The sequence below is a fragment of the Sus scrofa genome, chromosome 6 (assembly GCF_054392235.1).
Source record: "Sus scrofa isolate SSC_HxYL_T2T_F1_AM1 chromosome 6, Sscrofa_HxYL_maternal_Yorkshire_Landrace_v2.0, whole genome shotgun sequence".
In the NCBI taxonomy this organism is placed as follows: Eukaryota; Metazoa; Chordata; class Mammalia; order Artiodactyla; family Suidae; genus Sus; species Sus scrofa.
The window spans coordinates 66888177-66904926 of record NC_139388.1 but is presented as its reverse complement, the minus strand read 5'-3'; the positions used below and the strand labels follow the sequence as shown (position 1 = coordinate 66904926).

The 16750-nt window shown below is 44.7% G+C and overlaps 2 protein-coding genes and 1 long non-coding RNA gene across 18 annotated transcripts in view; 1 reads left to right on the top strand and 2 right to left on the bottom strand.

Annotated features, from left to right (window-relative positions):
• LOC102167727 (uncharacterized) overlaps positions 1–16682 on the top strand; it is a 30432-nt gene extending 13750 nt beyond the window's left edge. For 2 of the 6 annotated variants that reach the window (XR_014806887.1, XR_014806883.1), the window contains exon 5: positions 10236–12423. This is a non-coding gene — a long non-coding RNA (uncharacterized LOC102167727). Of the gene's footprint in view, positions 1–476; positions 2554–10235; positions 12424–14135 lie in introns of those variants that run through there. The other 4 variants (XR_014806884.1, XR_014806888.1, XR_014806882.1 and 1 more) reach the window with 4 other exon arrangements.
• Positions 1–16750, bottom strand: part of LOC110261339 (zinc finger protein 444) — a 996914-nt gene that overhangs the window by 489454 nt on the left and 490710 nt on the right. The gene's annotated exons all lie outside the window — the stretch shown is intronic.
• Positions 1–16750, bottom strand: part of LOC100737218 (uncharacterized) — a 67612-nt gene that overhangs the window by 4291 nt on the left and 46571 nt on the right. For 5 of the 11 annotated variants that reach the window (XM_084962299.1, XM_084962298.1, XM_084962295.1 and 2 more), the window contains exons 4-5: positions 10911–11065; positions 6514–6653 (exon numbers count right to left, since the gene is read on the bottom strand). The gene's annotated coding sequence lies outside the window, so the exon portion shown is untranslated. Of the gene's footprint in view, positions 1–4779; positions 5650–6513; positions 6654–10910; positions 11066–16355; positions 16393–16750 lie in introns of those variants that run through there. The other 6 variants (XM_084962297.1, XM_084962300.1, XM_084962302.1 and 3 more) reach the window with 4 other exon arrangements.

The following is a 16750-nucleotide window of genomic DNA, read 5'->3' as shown; positions in this document are numbered from 1 at the left end:
GATTAAAGCTGAGCCCCAGCTGTGGCAACACTGGATCCTTCAGCCCACTGTGCCAGGCCAAAGGTCAAACCTGAACCTTTACAGTGACCTGAGCTTAACCCACTGCGCCACAGCAGGAACCCCCCTTTTAAAATTTTTGTTTTTATTTTTAATTTTTTAAATTATGCAGGTTCTCAGGCTAGGGGTCTAATTAGAGCCGTGGCCTCTGGCCTACACCACAGCCACAGCAACGCAGGATCTGAGCCACGTCTGCGACCTACACATAGCTCACGGCAACAACAGATCCTTAACCCAACTGAGTGAGGCCAGGGATCGAACCTGCATCCCTGTAGATGCTATTTGGGTTTGTTAACCGCTGGGCCACAATGGGAACTCCTTAAATAATTTTATAGCATTATCCTCACTATAGTTTTAGTTGCCTTTCACTGATGTTTCATGAAGTTGTTAAAGTTTCTAAATTTTGTTTTGATTTTTAGGGCTGTACCCCCAGCACATGGAAGTTTCTGGGTGGGGGATCTAATTGGAACTACAGCTGCCAGCCTTCACCACAGCCACAGCAACACGGAATCCGAGCTGCATCTGGGACCTACACCACAGCTCACGGCAATGCCGGATCCTTAACCCACTGAGTGAGGCCAGGGATGGAACCCGTGTCCTCATGGATACTAGCGGGGTTCTTAACCTGCTGACCCACCAATAACTCCCTGAACATTTTAAAGTTTATTTTCTATTTTTTATGTAAAATATTCTCAGTCGCTTTTCTTGAATCTAGATACTCAACAATACAGTAAATCAAGCCATGGTTTGTAATGTTTGTCATTTTCGATGACATGACACACCCACCACAGCCAATTTAAAACTGTCAGTATGGGAGCATTGGCCAAGACGGTGGAGCAGAAAGACCCTGAGTTCACCTACTCTCAGGAGCACCCTGAAATTACAACTATCTGCAGAAAAACCATCTGTGAAAAAGCCTGGAAAGCACTAAAAACATCTTCCGTATCTAAAGACACAAAGGACCCACAGGTCGACAGGAAGGAGGATGGGCTTGCATTGCCGATGGGTGAGCAACCCACCCGTTGAAGCATAATTATGTTGCAGAGGGGCTCACACAAGACAGAATTCTGAGCCCCACATTAGTCTACCCAGCCTGGGGTTCCTGCACTGGGATGATGAGCCCCTGAATCATTGGCTTTCAAGACCAGTGGGGCTTAATTCAGGTGTCCCAAAGGGAGGAGGGTCTCGAACCCAACTAGTATCCATGAGGATGTAGGTTCAATCCCTGGCCTTGCTCAGTGGGTTAAGGATCTGGTGTTGCCGTGAGCTGTGCTGTAGGTTGCAGATGTGGCTTGGACCCTATGTTGCTGTGGCTCTGGCATAGGCCAGTGGCTACAGCTCTGATTAGACCCCTAGCCTGGGCACCTGCATATGCTGCAAGTGTGGCCCTAGAAAAGACAAAAAGACCAAAAAAAGTGTCCCAAAGGACTTGGGAAATAGAAACGTCACTCTTAAAGGACACACGAAGACAGACCCACAGAAAAAGCAGTAATTTTATAGGAGCGTGGGCCAGACCTACCTGCTCATCTTAGTCTCCTGGAGCGTTAGAGGGTGGCTGCTGCTCACCTTGAGGACATGCCCATGTGTGTTCACCGTATTTCAGAGCTTTCTAGCATTCAGGCTCTGCCGCTGGGGTCACCATCATGAGATTCTCCCTCTAGCTCACAGTACCGAGACCTGGCCCCACATAACCGCCTGTGGGTGGGATGCCTCAGGCCAAACACTTGGCTGGGGCTCTGTCACCTAGAGACAGACTGCTACGAGACTTCCTGAGTCCACAGCTGCCTCTGCACACAACTCTAGCCACAGCCCTGCCCTTGAGAGCTCAGACCTGCCCTCCCGGAAGGCTGCAGTAGCTTATGGACCAGCTTATCCCACCAAGAGGCAGAAACCAGATGCACAAAAACACAACCTTGTAGCCTGCAGATCCAGAGAGTCCACAGCAGGTCAGAACCTACCCTGGGATCACCCAGTGGCAGGCCAGCACTAGCCTCGGAATATCCCAGACCCCATACCCAACTGTGTCAGAAACTTCACCTATCCGTCCCCACCACAGTGATCGGAGACACTAACACCAGCTCTGGGGTCCCAGGGCCCTACAGCCAGACCCCTGGACTCAGCTCTACCTGCCAGGAGTCTGGCACCAACCCCAGGATTTGGCGAAAAGCATTTTCTCTAAGATCAGGAACCAGACAAGGATGCCCACTCTTACCACTTTAATTCAATGCAATTTTCATAGTCCTACCCTCAGCAGTCATATAAGGAAAAGAAACAAAGGGAATCCAAATGGAAGAAGAAAACTTGAGTGTTTGCAGATGGCGTATTACACCTAGGGAATCCTAAAGATGCCACCAGAAACGCGCTAGAGGTTATCTGTCATTTCACTGCAGAGTACAAAATGAACCTGAAGAAGTGTTGCACTTCCACATACAACAGCCTGTCCAAAAGAAAATCAGTGAGGCAATCCCATTTACCACTGCACAAAAAAGAATAAAATACCTACGAATAAACCTACATTAAGACACTGATGAAAGAAATTGAAGACAGAAACAGATGGACAGATATTCCATGTTCTTTGGTTGGAAGAATTAATGCAGTCCCTATCAAAATACCAACAGCATTTTTCACAGAAGAAATAATTTAAAATTTTGTATGAAAAAAAAAAAGACCCTGAGTAGCCAAAACAATCTTGAGAAAGAAGGGAACTGTAGGAATTGTGACCCCTGACTTCAGACAATACTGCAAAACTACAGTAATCACAACAGTATGACAATGGCACAAAAACATAAATGGAACAGAAAAGAACCCAGAGATAAAGCCATGCACTTTTAGTTAGTTAAATCTGCAACAGAGGAGGCAAGAATACACCATGGAGAAAACACAGTCTCTTCAATAAGTGGTGCTGGGAAAACTAGACAGCTACATTTGAAAGGGTAAAATGAGAATGCTGACACCATATACAAAACTAAACTCTGGAGCTCCCATTGTGGCTCAGCAAAAACGAATCTGACTAGCATTCATGAGGAGGCGGGTTCAATGGGTGAAAATGTTTGCAAATGATATGACTGATAAGGAGTTAATATCCCAACATATATATATATACATAAACACACACACAAAGCTCATGCGACTAAACATTAATTTTTTTGTTTTGTCTTTGTCTTTTATCTTTTTAGAGCTGCACCTGTTCCCAGGCTAGGGGTCTAATTGGAGCTGTAGCCGCCCGCCTACGCCAGAGCCATAGCAACGCCAGATCCGAGCTGCATCTGCGACCTACACCACAGCTCACGGCAACGCTGGATCCTTAACCCACTGAGCAAGGCCAGAGATAGAACCTGCAAACTCATAATTCTTCGTCAGATTCGTTTCTGCTGTGCCACGACAGGAACTACAAAAAAATTTTTTTTAAATGGGTAGAGAGTTCCCACCATGGTTAAGAATCTGACTGATGTGGCTCAGGTCACTGGAGGTGCAGTGATCTCTGGCCCAGGGCAGTGGTTTAAGGATCTGGTGTTGATGCAGCTGTGGCTCATTCCATCTGCAGGTGCAGCCAGAAAAAGAAAAATGGGCAGAAGAAACAGACATGCTTTTCAAAGTGGAAAAGCAGATGGCCAACATCGCTAATCACCAGGGAAATACCAATCAAAACCACACTGAGCTATCGCCTCACACCAGTCAGGATGGCCATTGTCAGAAAGAACACAAATAACAAACACTGGAGCAAGTGTGGAGAAAAGGGAACACTCGTGCAGTACTGGTGAGAATGTTAATTGGTGCAGCTAGTGTACAAAAAATGGAGGTTCCCCCCCACACACACACAAAAATAGAACTACTTTGTGACCCAGCATTCCCCTCCTGGGCATACATCTGAAAAAATAAAAACACCAATTCAAAATGATACAGGTACCCCAGGGTTCACAGCAGTTTCACTTACAACTGCTAAGACATGGGAACAGCCTACAGTGTCCTTCAATACTTGAATGGGTGGATACACAATGGAATACCACTGGATCATTTAGAAAGAACAAAATGTTGCCATTTACAGCAACATGGATAGAGTTGGTGAGCATTAGCCTACATGAAGTAAGTTAAAGAGAAACACTAGTGCAGTGGCTTACTGCCAGAAAAGCTGCAAATTAACTTCAAGAAGACAAAGTAATAAAATGTAGTATGATTAGGAAGTTGGCAGTTCTAATTAAATAGTTTTAATGGAGGTATAATTGACTTAAAACAAACTGCACATTCTGACGTGTGCTCATAACCCTGAAACTAAGTTTCCTCCTGCCTTTTCAAATGTATCCTCAACATATAAAATTCCTGATACAGTGACATATTCTATATTTTGTTACGGCTATTTTCAAATATATACAGAAAGTGAAGAATGTTTTGAAGCCAGATGGATCCCTCCCAGTCACTTCATGGCCATTCTTCTCCTTTCATCTATTGCCATGTACACCAGCGGAGGAGTTTCCCACCATCCCCCCTGACTCACGATTTTGCTTTCTGAGGTTTCAGTTAGCCATAGTCAACCAAGCTCTGAAAAGCTAAAAGGAAAATTCCACAAATAAGCATCTGTGAGTGTTAAACTCTGTGCCAGTCTGCACAAGCACGTCTCCTGCCGCCCTCTTCATCCCCCCACGATGTCCATCATCCCTTTGGCCGGTGCATCCAAGCGGGCGTCGTATCATCGCACATGCTCACACTTAGTGAACCACAAGATACTGAGCGAGAACACATTCACTTTTATTGCAGTCAACTGTTCTGTTTTATTATTGGTTAATCTCTTACTACGCTTACTTTATACATTAAACTTAATCACAGGTATGTATGCATAGGAAAAAAACATAGTATATATAAGGTTTAGTATGATCCATGGTTTCTGGCATCTACTTGGGGATCTTCGAATGGTTTACTGCACATTTTTCGAAGATTTTTGCTGCAGATAAGGGGTGACAACTGCACCTATAATTCCAAGCATGTTATCATTTAATGCATAACCTCTTCAGAATAGATTTTATTACTTTTTTATTTTTAGGGCTGCACCTGAGACATCTGGATGTACCCAGGCTAGGGGTCCAACTGGAGCTGCAGCTGCCTGCCTACACCATAACCACAGGCCAGATCATTAACCCATTGATCGATACCAGGGGTCAAACCTGCGTTCTTATGGATACTGATTGGGTTCATTATCACTGAACCACAATGGGAACTCCAGAATACATTTTTTAAATGTAAGGTAATCCTTCATAACCCCAAAAGTTATAAAAATACATTTTATTAATGCTCAATTGTTTCAAAAATGAATTTGCTTAAGTCAGATTAGTTGAAGTCAGAGTCCAAAATGTATTCTTACGTCTTTCATTAGCTGTGTCTCACAGGTCTCTTTACATATGAGGTCCACTTATCTTTTAAAATTCTTAGTTCTTATAATTTGCTGTCATTTATTCATCAGAATTTTCTACATTCTAGATATGGCTTTTTGAGTCTCTGATACTGTTTAACTGATCACCCTTCCTCTGTAATTCTTGTCCACTAGATGTTGATGAGATGGGTGACAAGATTTGATCCCTTAAGACAGGTGTTTGATGATGACTGTTAGGGAAGTAAAAACAAAAATTTCTCCCAACCTAGAAATTTTTTTTTTTTTTTTTTTTTGTCTTTTAGCCTTTTCTAGGGCCACTCCCTCGGCATATAGAGGTTCCCAGGCTAGGGGTCTAATTGGAACTACAGCCGCTGGCGCCAGAGCCACAGCAATGTGGGATGCGAGCCGAGTCTACAACCTACACCACAGCTCACAGGAACACTGGATCCTTAACCCATTGAGCGAGGCCAGGGATCGAACCCGCAACCTCATGGTTCCTAGTCGGATTCGTTCACCACTGTGCCACGATGGCAACTCCCAACCTAGAAATTCTTTCCACAAAGATAGCAGAGACAGAAAACTGCTTTTCTTGTTGATAAGCATTAAAGCAAAATAGATGTGCATCACAAGTGATCTACCAGGAAATTGCAAAGGCAGCAAAAAACTCTGCATATGTCCAAGCAGATATATCCCACTGAATACATTTTTTCCCTTTTTTGGGCCACACCTGCAGTATATGGAAGTTCCCAGGCTAGGGGTCGAATTGAAGCTGTAGCCGCCAGCCTACACCAGAGCCACAGCAACGCGAGATCCCAGCTGCGTCTGCGACCTACACCATAGCTCATGGCAATACCGGATCCTTAACCCACTGAGCAGGGCCAGGGATTGAACTTGAAACCTCATTGATACTAGTCAGGCTCATGATTGCTGAGCTGCAAGAGAGCTCTGCATACGTATATTCGAGAAAAACAGTAACTGGTCCTCATGTAAGAGGAGCTGACAGAACCATTTGTCACAGAGTCCTAATTTTACCGGCTAATTGGGGTGACCTGTTAGCTAACTGGTTTTATCCAGAGGAAGAATCAACTTCTCACCTTTCAAGAGGGAGCTTTGTAGTTGGAGCAAGGCGTCTGCTAAGATGAGACTCCTGTCCTCACACCAGCTGACCCTCCTTTGTCTGCAGTTTGGACAGATGGGTTCCACGTTCTTGAGAAAAACATTCTGATTCACAAAACTGAAAGGGAAAAATGACCAGCTGAAAAAAGGCCTGTCTAGTCTTCAACGACATGCATGTTAAAGATATGAGACAGTTCTCAGAATTTTTCAAAGATAAATGCTCTGAGGGAGAAGGAGGAAGCATCTTTCCCTATTTTCAACAGGGAGAATTAAGCCATTTTTTAAATGTGTATTTGTCGAATAATTTGTACATGAAACACCTACAAACACCAACAGTGTGACTGCTTGGCTGCATCTGGAGACACGGTATGACAAGTGTGGGATGCTCTCATCCTGCCCCGTGTGACAGGTGCAGGATTTACAAGAGGGACCAGAGCTCATCCGGCCCATCTAGGGGACGGGCTTAGGGGTCACGTTTAGTTTCCGAGGAGGGGCAGGAGCAGTCCTTGTTAGTTGTTGGTCCTCATGGGCTCGCTTTGTACCTCGCGGGCAGGAGAGGACCAAACCCACCAGCGGGAGCGGCTCAGAGGAAGAGCCTGGGCACAGGGACTGGACAGGGTTGAAGGGGACAGCTTAGTCCCCTTGAGGAAGACCAACAGCCGCACGCGGCAGCAAGAGCCAGCTGTACCCTCCTCTGTCTGCAGTTGGAACGGGCGGCTGTTCCAGGAGACACCTGACACAGGTGCTGTCTGCCTGAGGGGGGGGTGCTGGTGGAGCTGCCGTCCTGTGGTTACCTGGTGGCCGGTCCTCTGCAGAGGGCCTCACAGAAGTGGGATCCGGGGTCAGGGAGAGGATGCAAGGGAAGAGGTGAGGGGACTCCCATCAGTGTAGCCGTCACCTGCTCCCCCTCAGCCACTTGGCAGCTGTGTGCCCCTGTGAAAGTCACGCACCCTCTCTGAGCGGCAGATCCCTCTTAGAAGTGGAAACACGGTTCCCCTGCCAGACGGCTTTGGGGCTGTGAAGTGAGGTGCCCCTCCGGGGTCACCCCCCAGGAAAAGGTGTTAGAGGTGGAACTGTGTCCCCCAAACTCAAAGACTGAAGCTCGAATCCCCCGGGACCGTGACTGTCTGTGGAGAGACGGCCTTTAACGCAGTAAAGTGGGTCATGCGGGTGGTGCTCACCCTCCGGGACTGCTGGCCTTATGGCGGAGGAAAACAACACAGACTTGGACGGACGGACAGACGGCCGGCCGTGCACAAGCCTCAGGAGAAGCCACTGTTGACCCTTGGTTCAAAGTTCCACGCTCCGAATCGTGAGGAGGAAACTGGATTAAAGCACCCACACTGCGGCGCGGGTTTTGGCGACCGGCCGTCTAACATGGTGGGCCCTCAGCATCTGGGAGGAGAGGTCTTCAGGGCGCCAGGGAGGCTGTGCAGGACCCTGAGAGCCTGAGGGAAGCAGAGGGATGGGTTTCCGGGGGTGGAACCAGGCGAGCGAGGAGCTGCCGGAGGCTCGGGGAGGAGGCGGGGAGTCAGGCCCTGCGTGCGGCCCCCATGGAGGCAGCGGCCTTGGGGAGGCTGCAGTGCTCAGGCCCCAGGGGGCTCCCCCCAGAGCAGCTCTGATCCCTCCTTGGGGTCCCACGTGTGTTCAGCCAGCAGCTGCCTGCCCAGGGGTCACCCTGAGACGGGCCTGTGAAGGGGTGCGGGTCTCGGATCTGCCAATGGTGGCCCGTCTGGGAAACGGGTGTCCTCAGAGCACCCTTTCTTGGTGCCTGGGGCAATGGGCTGGGGGTGCGCTGTGAGTGGCTCTGGGCACTGCGCCCACACAAGCGAGCCGTCCCCTTAGGAGCGTTTTCCAGGTCCAGGGAAAGAAATGGGGCTTCTCCCAACCCTGACCCACACCGTCCATGTAGACGAAGTCCTGCAGGGCACTGAGGGCTGTAGAGCCCAGAGATGCTGGGCTGCCCGTCTGCAGCGTCCAGACCATTAGGAGCAGGCGCCAAGGGCTGTGTGTGCCTTTGCAGGTGAGGCCTTGAGTGCACACGTGTCTCTCACACTTACTGTCTCCTAAATCTACCTCCTGTCCTCTAGCAGGGAAGGCTCCTGCTTCTTACATCAACTCTCACTGCAACAGGAATCCTTGCATTTTTCTTTTTAAATGGCCTAATTTCATCAAGAATGATTTGGACTGTCAGTGGCCACTCTGGGGAACATTTAATTTGGGGGAAAGAAAAAAAGGTTCATTTGGGAGGTACCTTAAGATTTGACAAGCCAAGTGAGTTGTTTCTGTTTGTTCGTTTTTTTTTTTGCTATGCAAGCCTCCAAATGAAATTCTGGATTAAAAATTGTTTCACTACAAGATTCTTTGACAAAAAAAAAAAAGAAAAAAGAAAAAAAAAAAGATTGTTTGGCCAAAAATCTATTAGAACTCATCAATGAATTACTAAAGCTGCAGGATACGAAATTAATATTATTAAAATGATCGTACTCCCCAAGGCAATCTACATATTCAGTGCAGTCTCTATCAAAATACCAATGACATTCTTCACAGAACTAGAATAATTATAAAATATTTATGGAAACACAAAAGATGTGGAGTAGCCAAAATAATCTTGAGAAAGAAAAACAAAGCTGGAGATATCAAACTTCTTGATTTCAAGCTGCATTCCAAGGCTACAGTAATCAAAACAGTAGGTACTGGCACAAAAGAAGACATAGATCATGGGAACAGAATACACAGCAGAGAAATAACCCCACATTTACATAGTCAATCAATCTACAACAAAAGAGGCAAGAATATACAATAGGGAAAAGACAGTCTCTAAAATAAATGGTGTTGGGAGTTCCCATTGTGGCTCAGAAGTAATGAACCCAAATAGTGTCCATAAGGCAAGTTTGATCCCTGGCCCTGCTTAGTGGGTTAAGGATCCAGCGTTGCCATGAGCTGTGTTATAGGTTGCAGACACACCTTGCATCTTGCATGCTGTGGCTGTGGCGTAGGCTGCCAGCTACAGCTCTGATTCAACCCCTGGCCTGGAAACTTCCATATGTCGCAGGTTTGGCCCTAAAAAGACAAAAAATAGATGGTGTTGGAGTTCTCTTGTGGCACAGTGGGTTAAGGATCTGACACACTGTCACTGTGGCAGCTTGGGTCACTGCTATGACATGGATTCAATCCCTGGCACTGAAACTTCCACATCCTGCAGGCACGGTCAAAAAACAAATAAAAAATATAAATAGTGTTGGGAAAAGCGGACAGCTACATGAAAAGAATGCAAGTGATCAAACTATTTTTTTTTTTTTTTTTTGTCTTTTTTAGGGCCGCACCTGCAGCATATGGAAGTTCCCAGGCTAGGGGCTGAATCAGAGCTATACCTGCCAGCCTACACCAAAGCCATAGCAACTCGGGATCTGAACCACATCTGCAGCCTACACCAACAGCTCATGGTAACACCAGATCCTTAACCCACTGAGCAAGGCCAGGGATCGAACCCGCAACCTCATGGTTCCTAGTCAAATTTGTTTCTGCTGTGCCACAACGGGAACTCCTGTATTACTTTCTTATACCACATACATAAAATGAACTCGAGACTTAAAATATAAGACCTGAAATCATAAGACTACTAGAAGAAAGCAAAGATAGTACATTTTTTGACTTCAGTCCTAGCAATATTTTTTTGGATATGTTTTTGTTTCTCCAGGGAAAACAAAAGCAAAAATAAACAAATGGGACTACATAAAACTATAAAGCTTTTGAAGAGTAAAGGAAACTGTCAACAAAATGAAAAGGCAGCCTACCGAATGAGAAAATATATCCCATAAGGGGTTAATAACTAAAATATTCAAAGAACTCATGCAACTCAACATAAAAACAACAATAAACAACCAGATTAAAAAATGGGCAGAGAACCTGTCAAAAAGATAACAAACCAATAAGTGCTGGTAACGGAGGATGTGGAGACACGGGCAGACCTGTGCACTGTGGGGGGATGTAAACTGGTTGCATCCACTGTGCAAAACAGTATGAAGATTTCTCAAAAAATTACAAACTGAACTATGGTATGATCCAACATTTCCACTTCTGGATATTTCTGAAGAAAATACAAACATTAATTTGAAAAGGGAGTGAACTTCCTCTGCTCCAAGGCTAATTACTCACCACAGCAAAACAGGAAATGAAATGTTGAGAAGAGAAGCCATTAACCCAAACAAAGTGAGAAACGACATTCTAGAGGCCCCTCAAAACGGAAAGCACAATGCAAGAGGCCAAACTACATGGGAAGCAGCACTCCAGGGGCCAGGAATTGGCAACAGAGGACACCCACATAAACTCCAACTTCCGCCACAACGGGTGGAACAGGTACAGGACGACTCACCACCACGATCTGGGATCAGCAAGGAGATGGTAGAACACAACGGGTTCCTCCTGTAGGCACCTGACTCAAATCCAAGGCAGCATGAGAGTTGGTTTGAAGGTCACTTCATCCCACTTACGACACATGTAATGCCAACCAAAGAGGAATGCAGGAAGCTGCAAGGAAGAAGAGAGTTTATTTGGGGTCTTAAGCGCAATTTAGGAGATAAGATTCGAGTAAAACCAAAAGTGTTCCGGGAAGGAGAGTCAGGGGCTTTCAAAGAATAAGCTATGAGTTTGTTAACGCTGCCTCACCAGAATTATTATTGAGTCTGATACAGTTTAGGAAGTATTTGTCCTTAAGTAATCAGGAGTTATTTTAGGTTAAGAGTCCAGGAAGTAGATAGGCTGTCACAATTTATTTTAGGGAAAGGGTTTGATGAGTATCTTGAGTTTCTGATAGATATTTGGATGATTTCATTAGGACGATAAGCAGTCAAAGAGCAGATTCTATCTGATGCCCAAGTCACCCTTCCTTAACGGCCTCCTGGGCCCATTTTCAGGAGCTCTCACTAATACTGACTCCACTGTGATTTCCCTTCGCGACAGTAACCCGTCTGCCAGACAAATGTAGGAAGAACCTTTTAGGACAGGTGGTGCTGTCAAATTCCTGACTTTTTTGTTTGTTTTCTGGGCCTATTTCTTCATTTTAGTCTAAACCTAGACTAAACAGTTTTGACAGTTTCAACACAAAGAATGAGATGGAAGTTTCAGAAACCAAGAGATAGACCTGCCGAAAGATTATTCTGCTGTCTCTATGCTTCATAGAGACGTATTTAAAAGTAATTGAAATTACCCATATAGTTTCAGTTCTGAGCCGCCACGGCAGCCTGCTGCTCAGCTTTCCTTCACAGTGGATCCTGCTCTGAGGAGTGTAGCTGGGCAGCAGCGCCCCAGCTGTGCTGCCTTGGGAGCCAGCAGAGAATCCCAAAAGCCACACTCTGGGCAGGCTGAGCATGGCATGGGTCCAAGAGCTAGGTGACTAGTTATTGTTTATCTTCACAACATGTAGAGCTGCATCTGCGACCTACACGACAGCTCAAGGCAACGCTGGACCCTTAACCCACTGAGCAAGGCCAGGGATCGAACCCACAACCCCATGGTTCCTAGTCAGATTTGTTAACCACCATGCCACGACAGGAACTCCAAAAGCTGCTTCTTTAAAAAAAAAATACAAAAACAAAAAACACCTGCACTTGTGGCAAATGAAGTTCACAAGCTAGGGACTGAACTGGACTTGCAGCTGAAGCTTGCACCCCAGCACAGTAACACTGGATCCAAGCCACATCTGCAGTCTATGCCACAGCTTACAGCAATGCCAGATCCTTAACCCACTGAGCGAGGCCAGTGAACGAACCTGCATAACCACAGAGATAATGTCAAGTCCTTAACCCATCAAGCCCCAATGGGAATTCCTCTGATACAGCTTTATATATATTAAAAAAAAAAAAAAAAAAACCACCAAAAGAAACAAACAACCCAAACGAAAATGGACAGGAGCTCTAAAGGGACATTTCTCCAAGTAAAAGATGGACAAAAAGCACATGAAAAGATGCTCAACATCATTATTCGAAAATTCAAATCAAAACTACAGTGAGGAATCACCTCACACTAGTCCGAATGGGCAACATCAAAAAGCCTACAAACAGTACATGCTGGAATGAGTGAGGAGAAAAGGAAACCCACTGCTGGTGGGAAAGACAACTGGTATAGCTGCTACAGAGACCAGTATGGAGGTTCCCTAGAAAACTACCTAGAACTCCCCTGCCATCCAGCAATCCTACTCCTGGACATATCCAGAGAAAATACAAAAAGATACATGCACCCCAATGTTTATTCCAGCGCTATTCACAACAGCCAAGACATGGAAACAACCTAAATGTCCATTAATGGAGGAATGGATAAAGGTTCATGTATATTTACACAATGGACTATTACTCAGCCATAAGAATGAAATAACACCATTTGCACCACCATGGATGGACCTAAAGATTATCATACTAAAATGAAGTAAGACAGAGAAAGACAAATACCATATCCACTTCCATGTGGAATCTAAAATAAAGACACAAATGAAATTATTTACAAAACAAAAACAGGGACTTCTTGTTTGTGACACTGTGGTACATACAATGGGTTAATTAATGATCTGGCTTGTCTTTGTGGATGCGCCAGTCGATGCCTGGCTGGTACAGCAGGTTAAGGGTCCGGCGTTGCCGCAGTTGTGGTGTGGGTCACAGAGGTCACAGCTCTGGCTCGAATTTGATTCCTGGCCTGGGAATGTTCATGTGCAGTAGGGCAGCCAAAAAACAAACAACAGAGGAAGACAAATACCTTATAAGATCACATATATGTGGCATCTAATAAAAAATGACACAAAAGAACTTATTCATCAAATAGATACAGCTCCAAAGATTCTGACACCAAACTTATGTCTACTAAAGGGGAACCATTAGGGGGAGGGATAAATCGGCTTAGGACTGACATATACACACTACTGTATATGGAATGGATGAGTGACAATGATCAACTATATAGCACAGGGAAATCTACTCAATATCTGTAGTGACCCATCTGAAAAAGAATCTGAATGGATGTATGCATACGCATAACTGATTCACTTTGCTGCACACCTGAAACTATCACAACACTGTTAGTCAATTACACTCCACAAATTTTTTGGAGGTATATGAAATAAAGCACACCTATGATCTACCAAATTCTGATGAACAAGATAGAATAAAAATGTAAGTGAGGAGTTCCCGTTGTGGCGCAGTGGTTAATGAATCCGAATAGGAACCATGAGTTTGCAGGTTCGATCCCTGGCCTTGCTCAGTGGGTTAAGGATCCGGCATTGCCGTGAGCTGTGGTGTAGGCTACAGACGCAGCTCAGATCCTGCGTTGCTGTGGCTCTGGTGTAGGATGGTGGCTGTAGCTCCGATTCGACCCCTAGCCTGGGAACCTCCATATGCCATGGGAGCAGCCCTAGAAAAGGGAAAAAGCAAAAAAAAAAAAAAATGCTAAGTGAGACTTAACGGTTAAGAGACTTAATGAGACACAGCTACTGAAAACCGTTAAGAATACATTTTGGATCTTGACCACAACTTACGTGCTTAAAACAAACACATTTTTGAGACATTTGAGAAAAATAATCATTTCTGATTTTTTTTTTGGGCCAAACCCACAGCATGCAGAACTTCCCAAGGATTAAACCCAAGCCACAGAAGTGACAACTCCAGGAGTTCCAATCATGGCTCAGAAGACACCAATCTGACTAGTATCCATGAGGACACAGGTTCAATCCCTGGCCTTGCTCAGTGGGTTAAGGATCCGGTGCTGCTGTGAGCTGTGGTGCAGGTTGGAGATGTGGCTCAGATCTGGCGTTCATGTGGCTGTGGTGTAGGCCAGCAGCTAAAGCTCAGGTTCAACCCCTGGCCTGGGAACTTGGATGTGCTCCGGGTGTGGCCCTGAAAAGCCCAAAAAAAAAAAAAAAAAGGGAGAACAACTCCAAATTCTTATCCACTAGGCCATCAGGGAATTCCCATATTTCCTTATTTGTTTTCACTTTGTGTGATAGTTATTGGAGTTATGAAGGAGCACTCAATTTTTAAAAACGCATTCTAGGAGTTCCCATTGTGGCTTAGTGGTTAACAAATGCAACTAGGAACATGAGGTTGCGGTTCAATCCCTGACCTCACTCAGTGGGTTAAGGATCTGGCGTTGCTGTGAGCTGTGGTGTAGGTTAAAGATGTGGCTCGGATCCCGCGGTTGCTGTGGCTCTGGTGGAGACTGGCAGCTATAGCTCTGATTAGACGCCTAGCCTGGGAACCTCCATGTGCCACGGGAGTGGCCCTAGAAATGACAAAACACACACACACACACACACACACACACACACACAAACCATTCTAAAGAGGTTATGCATTTAATGTTACACATGGGATTAAAAGTAAAATAACCCACTAGTGTACATTAAGATGGATGAAACAGCAATGGCTATGAAATGATAAATAATGGATGGCAGGCTGGGAAAAGGTTCACCCAGCTTCATGACAGCCTTTTCCATTTTTGCATATTGGAAATAGCCTAAACAAAAGATTTATCATTGGAGTTCCCTTTGTGGCTCAGCAGATTACAAACCTGACTAGTACCCATGAGGACATGGGTTCAATCCATGGCCCCACTCCTGGGTTAAGGATCCAGTGTTACCATGAACTATGGTGGAGACATGGCTCATTTCCCATGTTGTTGTGGCAGTGGCTGGCAACTGCAACTCTGATTTGGCCCCTAGCCTGGAAACTTCCATATACCATGGGTGTGGCCCTAAAAAAAAAAAAAAAAAAAGGAAAGAAAAGAAAAAAGAAAAAGAAAATGCTAAATGTGGCCATGGTAGTATTTCAGAATTCAAAAATAATTGTTTAAGGCCAGAAGTCACATCACTAAAGAATAATGTCTTGAGTAAGTCTTCATTGTTTCATCATCTTGTTTTGTTTTGTTTCTCGCCCCACTCTCCAATGTGGAGATCCCCAGGCCATGGATCAAATCCGCACCAGGGCTGCATCCTGAGCTGCTGCAATGACAGTGCCTGATCCTTTACCTGCTGCACCTCAAAGTAACTCACTACCTTATTGTGAATAAAAAGAAATAGTCTAATTTTTTTTTAAACAGACAAGAGTTACTGAAAGACATTTTACCAGAGTGGGCTTGGGAAATTAAAAAAATGAAAAAAATCCTCCTATCATAAAACACCTGAGAAAGGCAACTAAAACCACAGTGAGATACTGCTACACATTTATTAAAAAGGTCAAAAGTTTAAAAAGACTAAACATACTGGCAAAGATACGGACGAACTGGAAGTGCCAAGCTCTTCTGAAAAGAAGGACAAAACTATTTTAGTCTACAGTATGAAGTTCTTTAAAAAGTTACACAGGAGTTCCCGTTGTGGCACAGCAGAAACGATTCTGACTAGTACCCATGAGAACTCGGTTCGATCCCTGGCCTTGCTCAGTGGGTTAAGGATCCAGTGTTGCTGTGAGCTGTGGTGTAGGTCACAGACATGACTTGGATCCCCCAATGCTGTGGCTGTGGCGTAGGCCTATGGGCTGCAGCTCTGATTAGACCCTTAGCCTGGGAACCTCCACATGCCACAGGTGCAGCCCTAAAAAGCAAACAAAATTTATACATTTACTAACCATCTAACTTATGCTCTGTACCCCAAAGTATAAATATAGGGCAAATGAAAGATAACCATGTTAAGAATTGTATTCAAATATATGCAGCAGTTTTATTTGTGACACTCAAAAACTAGAAACAACTCAAGTATGGATTAACAGACTAATGAACAAACAGTGGTATATCCACAGAACACCATACTTATTATAAAAAGAATGAACTAACTAATACTCACTGATGATACTCAAAATAAGTATATCGCATGAGGGCACCTGAGGGGAAGAGTAAACAATTTATGACTTTAATCATATGAAATTTTAGACAATGCACACTTATCTACTGTAAAAAAAAAACCCACATCAATAGTTGACTAGAGGTCAGAGTGTATCAATAAGGAAATGAGGTCAATATGAAGGTGGATAGGCTTATCACAGATGTGACGATGGTTTCATGAATTTATATACATGTCAAAACTTATCAAATTGTATATTTTAATTATGTGCATTTTATGGCATGTATTTATACCTTATTAAAGCTTTAAAAATATGAAACAGAATAAAAATCTGGATTTCTTAGTTTTTCTAAAATCCCCTATATTGACTCCAACATTTTCTGCCTCATGTCGTGGGA